We start from the raw sequence: 6000 nt of genomic DNA, 5'->3' as shown, positions 1-6000 counted from the left end.
ATGTCTCACATAACTAGGCCCGACCCCCTTACCCTCCAACCACCCAAGAAACCTGTCCTTCATCCTGGACACCAACCTCACCATGAGACATCAAATTAACGCTGTGACCTCGGCCTGCTTGCACATATTTTGCATGCTCAGAAAATTCTTCATATGGCTTCTTCCAGACACCTGAAAGACCGTCACCCAGGCCCTCATCACATGGAGACTTGACTACAGCAATGCCCTCTTCCGTAGCATCCCTGCACATCTGCTACACATGGTGAAAACCATCTAAAACACCACCACCAGACTAGTACTAACCTTCCTCACTGCACACACATCACTCCCACCACAGAAAAATACACGTGCTCCCCTTTCAGAAACACTGTCAGTTGAAGATGCTCACCCACACCTACAAGGCACTAGACTGCCAGAGTCCCACCTACCTCACCCTCACCCTCCATCTACACTTCCATCAACTAACCAGAAACCTCTGCTCTGCATCACTTGGGGTCACCCATACCTCCCATATCATTAGAAGCAAGACTAGAGGTAGGGTACTGTCTTACCTGGCAGACTCTAAACCCGGAACAACCTCCTTCAGCATATCAGGACAGCTGTGTAACTTATGAATTTGAGCAAGAAACTGATCCCACTTGCAGAGCATGCACCACCTGCTACCCGAGCAAGGACGTTATACGCACGTGTCCCAGGTACTGATGCTGGACCCTTATTTCTGAGCCCCATCATGACACCTTTGCAGTTCTGCTAGTAACGGTTACTGGTTACCATACTTGAAACTCTGTGGGTGATCGTGTATCCAACGGTTGACTGATACCTGTTTACTATTCCCAACACCCCATTATTGAACTATCTACTACTTACATATGTCAATTAAGCCCTGATGAAATTCAGTCTTGTCTGAACGAAACGCGTTGGTTGAAGCCCATCTTATGACATTGTCTGAATAAAGGATTTCAAACACTAAGGAACTTTGTCCGTTTACATCTTTTGAATATACATTCCAGTGGTGCACCTCTCCACTCTCATCCATTCCTTGATCTGCCTTGCAGTTTGCACCCACCAAAGGCAGATGTTTGTGCACACGTCTAAAGACTCTTTAAACAAACGATTACAAAAGGGAACACAGCAGTATTGTACGGCCTTATAAGTCTGCCGTTGGTTTACCTTGCAGTTCATGCACCACCTCAGTTTGGGAGCTAGACGCAGACCCCCTTCCAACATAAGCACGCTTTGCACTGGTTAGTAAGGGAAGCAGGCCCGGTTCTAGTGGGTGGGCCAGGTGAGCCAGGCCCACCCAAATATAAGCCTGGCCCACCTAAATACGAGCTTTGGCCCTGGCAGTGACGGCACGAAGGCCAGTAGTAAATGGACACTTTTATTTTAACCTCTTCAGTGCCCATGACGAGATAGTCTCGTCATGGAGCACGGTTGCGCTGTGCCCATGACGAGACTATCTCGTCATGAACCCCACCCACTAGTGCAACGCCCGGCACAGGAGGGGGAAAGGGCGTGGCACTGAAGCGGTTAAACATTCCTCCGAACGTTGTTTTTCTTCCGGTTCTGAGATTTGCGTGATTGGGCCTGGGCTCTCTCTCACCGGCACCCCGATCAAGCATCTCCTTTTAGAAAGGTGGGATGTGTCCCTGCCCACTCTTACAGATAAAATATGGGCATGGCGAAGGGGACAAATCCTCTCTTTGACACTGGGTAACCTTAACCGTTCTGCTGTGTGGATATTTCCTTTTCTATTTCACATGGGGAAAAAAAGTTTGTTTCTCCGGATTCACCTTTTTTGGCCGCTTTAGCTGCTTATCAGATCGGGCTGTGGTGAAGAACCAAGCAGGTGAGAGAATGTCTGGGTATTTGTTCTTCTTTTTAAAATCATCAGGGAAGACCCAGCAAGACACATACTTCCTGTATGCTTTATTTAAACAGTTTTTATCATTTTCAAGGCCGGCTCTCCCACGGATGTAAGACAACAATAAAAATGTTCAGATAACTGGTGAATAATGATCCTGCCAATCCTTTGTCTGTTGGTAGTTTTGAAATGCAAATAAACAGTATTTTATGTGGATAGCTCAGTGGGTTACTGCCTTTGTCACATATTCTTGTGTTACTTACAGTTCAGAAGTTTCAATCCTATCATAGGACAGTGATCTATGAACTGTCATCAAAGAGATGCGTGCAAACCTGAATGATATAGTTAGAACTTAGCTTTTTAGTGTGTTGTAATATAGTTGGAACTTCTCCAGTCTTTCATTATTCTGATGTTGTTAAAAAGAGTTTGTTTGGGCAGATATACATTTTTATCAGTAAAGCCAACCCCTTACCACTGGGGATGCTTTAAATCCTGAGTTTGTGCTACTCCAGACCAAACCCTCTTAAAATATACTGCCCACCAGTATGGATGACATGCGATTCCTACACCTTGTAATCCTCATTGGCTTATGTGACATTCCCTGTAGACTGATTTACATACTTGAATGATTGATTGCCTCTGTATAATGTGTGTGTGATGTAAAGTACTGTGACACCCTACACTGATATGAGTAGTGCTATATAACAAATGAAATGCATCTGAGAGAGTCGCTACGGAGAGGTGACGGGTGCTGGTGGAGGGTGAAAGTGAAAGAGTCCGAGAAGGTGGTCAATAGGGGGAGGGACTGCGGAGAAATGAGGGGCACTGGAGGAGGGTGTCAGTGGGGGAATCCGAGGAGGAGGTCAATAGGTGGGGGCTACGGAGAGATGAGGGGCACTGGTGGAGGGTGGCAGTGAGGGAATCCGAGGAGGAGGTCAATAGGGGGGGGCTACGAAGAGATGAGGGGTGCTGGAAGAGGGTGGTAGTGAGGGAGAAGGAGGTCAGTAGGGTGGGGGCTGCAAAGAGATGAGGGGTGCTGGTGGAGGGTAGCAGTGAGGGAGTCCAAGGAGGTCAACAGGGGGAGGGGCTAGAGAGAGATGAAGGGCACTGGAGGAGGGTGGCAGTGAGGGGAATCCGAGGAGGAGGTCAATGAGAGGAGCTATGGAGAGATGAGGGGCGCTAGTGGAGGGTGGCAGTGAGGGAATCCGAGGAGGAGGTCAATAGTTGGGGGCTACGAAGAGATGAGGGGTGCTGGAGGAGGGTGGTAGTGAGGGAGAAGGAGGTCAGTAGGGTGGGGCTGCGAAGAGATGAGGGGTGCTGGTGGAGGGTAGCAGTGAGGGAGTCCAAGGAGGTCAACAGGGGGAGGGGCTAGAGAGAGATGAAGGGCACTGGAGGAGGGTGGCAGTGAGGGGAATCCGAGGAGGAGGTCAATGAGAGGAGCTATGGACAGATGAGGGGTGCTGGTGGAGGGTGGCAGTGAGGGAATCCGAGGAGGAGGTCAAAGGGGGGGGGCTACGGAGAGATGAGGGGGGTTGGTGCAGTGTGGCAGTGAGGGAATCCAAGGAGGAGGTCATGGGGAGAGGATGTGGTCCGTCGGCTTAAACTGCCGACTTTGGTGCAGGAAACCAGGGTTCGAGCCTCGAGGTTGCATCCACAGCCTGTGATTCTGGGCAAATCACTTAATCTCTCCATGCCTGAATGTGTAATGTAAATACGGTGCTCATGTAAAGCCCTCCAATACCCTTGGGTCGAGTTTGCGCTATATAAATATGCACACAAAAAAAATGGGGGAGAGCCTGAGAAGCGTCATTTGCCTGATACTCCCACCCCAGAAACCTCTTCCCATCAGAAGGACATTACATGGAAGAAAACACTTTTTGAGAGTGATAACATTTAGAAAGAGATTTGGAAAGAAAATAATGTGTTTTACTTGGCCCTTGTAAGACTAAGAGACAAGCATTTACAATGCAATGGTCTCGGCATTCTTAAAGTTTGAGCTATTGGCATTGTTCATGACATTATTTTTGTTTATGGTTTTGTTTTTAAAACATTTAAAGAAACGGCATTGTTATTTACAATGTCAATAGCTTAATCACTCTCAAATGCGAGACCTATTGCATTGGCACCCACACACAGAGCCACACACACAAAGCCACCCACACACACAGAGCCACCCACAGAGCCACTCACATAGAGCAACCCAAACACAAATAGAGCCACCCACAGAGCCACCTACACACACACACGCAGTAGGCCACTGACCTATGTACATTATGTGCACTTTGTGATCTGCATGGTACATGTTCTTTGCTGCAGGCACATTAACTCTATGTGCTACCTTTCCAGGAGTCAAAACTTCCACTAGACAAAACTCTGATCTCTCTCTAGGAAGAACATTAAACACCAGAGTCATCATGACATTTTTATTGTTGCCGAAAATTGCTGGAGGCCAGGAAGGAGGCAGCAAGCGCTTTTAAAACCTTAATTTACGTGCAAACATAATGTCTCCACCCAAAGTCAGCGCACGGTCTCACCGGTTGCACTGCCCTAGAGCTGGCCCTTCTCAAGAGTTGTGTGACCTCAGTGACAGAGTCACTGTTTTTCTTGGCTGTGCTGCTTCATAGGCCTGCTAGCAAGACTAGAGGTGAACTTCAGTATGGATTGTGGTGGACAAACCTTGAAGGTTAACCCAGACTTGCCAGTGATAGGGTCCACCTGCTGGTGCTAAGACACCAGCGCTCCTAAGGTCTTGCGAAGCCTTCTAAGGTCTAGCATGGAATTGTGCTTTCTCAGGAGAGTCGTCTGGTGGACTGGTTATTAAGGCTGAACCTGGTTCCCCAGTTCCAAATTCAGCAGCTCTGGCCATAGTGCCACATCGTCTCCCCCACTGAACACTATACTGTCCCACTGAGAAAGACTCACACTGCCTTCAACTACAACCCAATTTCTGCCGGCTATAAACACCTGGATGAGGCTCAATTTAAATGACGCAATAGACAAGCGCAATATGCGGCCTACAGAAAAAAGTAACATCATCCTGGAAAAAGCAAACACTCATAGGGGAATGCAAAATTTAGCAAACCATGTGAAATGCAAGCAGGAACAACATTGTTACCTTAACGCTTTTACACTCACTATTCAGAAATCAGTGAGTGCTTTTGCCTTAAAGGGGCCTTGAATGGTCCCATTTCAATGTCCATTGCTGATATCCTTACAAAACGTTAGCATTATGGTAAAAATACCACATCCCTGGACGCAGAACCGCAGTACACATTTTGTTTTCCAATCCACACTTTGCAGTACCTCCAGGATTGGTGCACTAGTTGCAAGCCCCGGGAAAACAAAGACAAGGAAAAAAAAAAAATAGCGCTTCACTGGCAAACTCTGTAAAAGTGGCGCTAATGTGTTTGGGTGTGAATAAAATCAATCTGGCCCGTTTCTACCACTGTTTTACTTTATTTAGTTATTTTTCATATTTTTAACCTTTTATTCCAGATGCTGCATCTTAGAATTAAAATACGACATTTCCAGCAAAAATGATTATCTTTTTTGGATCCATTTCACAGGGGAGCAAATAAAAGAAAGTAGAGGAAAGAGAGTGAGAACCCCATCTTGAAGTCAAGGTTTTCAGTGAGAGAAGAACTGCCGGGCTAGCAGGCGAGAGGCCTCAGCTTGTACACAGAGCTGCTGTGCCTGAAAGTCGTATTCGCAGGCATCCCGACAACTCAAAAGATGGCCATACAACTCGGTGATCAGAGGCAGTCAACCTCGCTCTGCACTGCCTTCGCCCTCCCCCTGCGCCCTGCGTCCAGGATCCGTGGGAGGGAAGGTAGAAGTTAGTTCAATAGTTAATAACATCCCACGCCCAAGCTCTGCACGAAGCCTGCCCCACCACATCTCCCTGCTTCCTTGTTGAATTCCCTTGGGGAGGGAAAAACGGCATCTCCGGGGTGATGTCACCGGCCGTGCGGGGCCAGGCAGACCCAGGCAGGTAGATAAACTTTAGCACAAACAGGAATTGCCTGTTTTCGGAGTTCCGACTGTCCCTACTTGTCACCGTCTCGGCCAGGTAAGGTGCTGGCGCCTGTGTTTGTAGTCAGGGGAATTGTAACAAAGCACCGAGACGTGGGGGATCA

Source organism: Triturus cristatus, chromosome 10, assembly GCF_964204655.1.
Source record: "Triturus cristatus chromosome 10, aTriCri1.1, whole genome shotgun sequence".
In the NCBI taxonomy this organism is placed as follows: domain Eukaryota; kingdom Metazoa; phylum Chordata; class Amphibia; order Caudata; family Salamandridae; genus Triturus; species Triturus cristatus.
Note: the sequence above shows the minus strand (reverse complement) of the source record.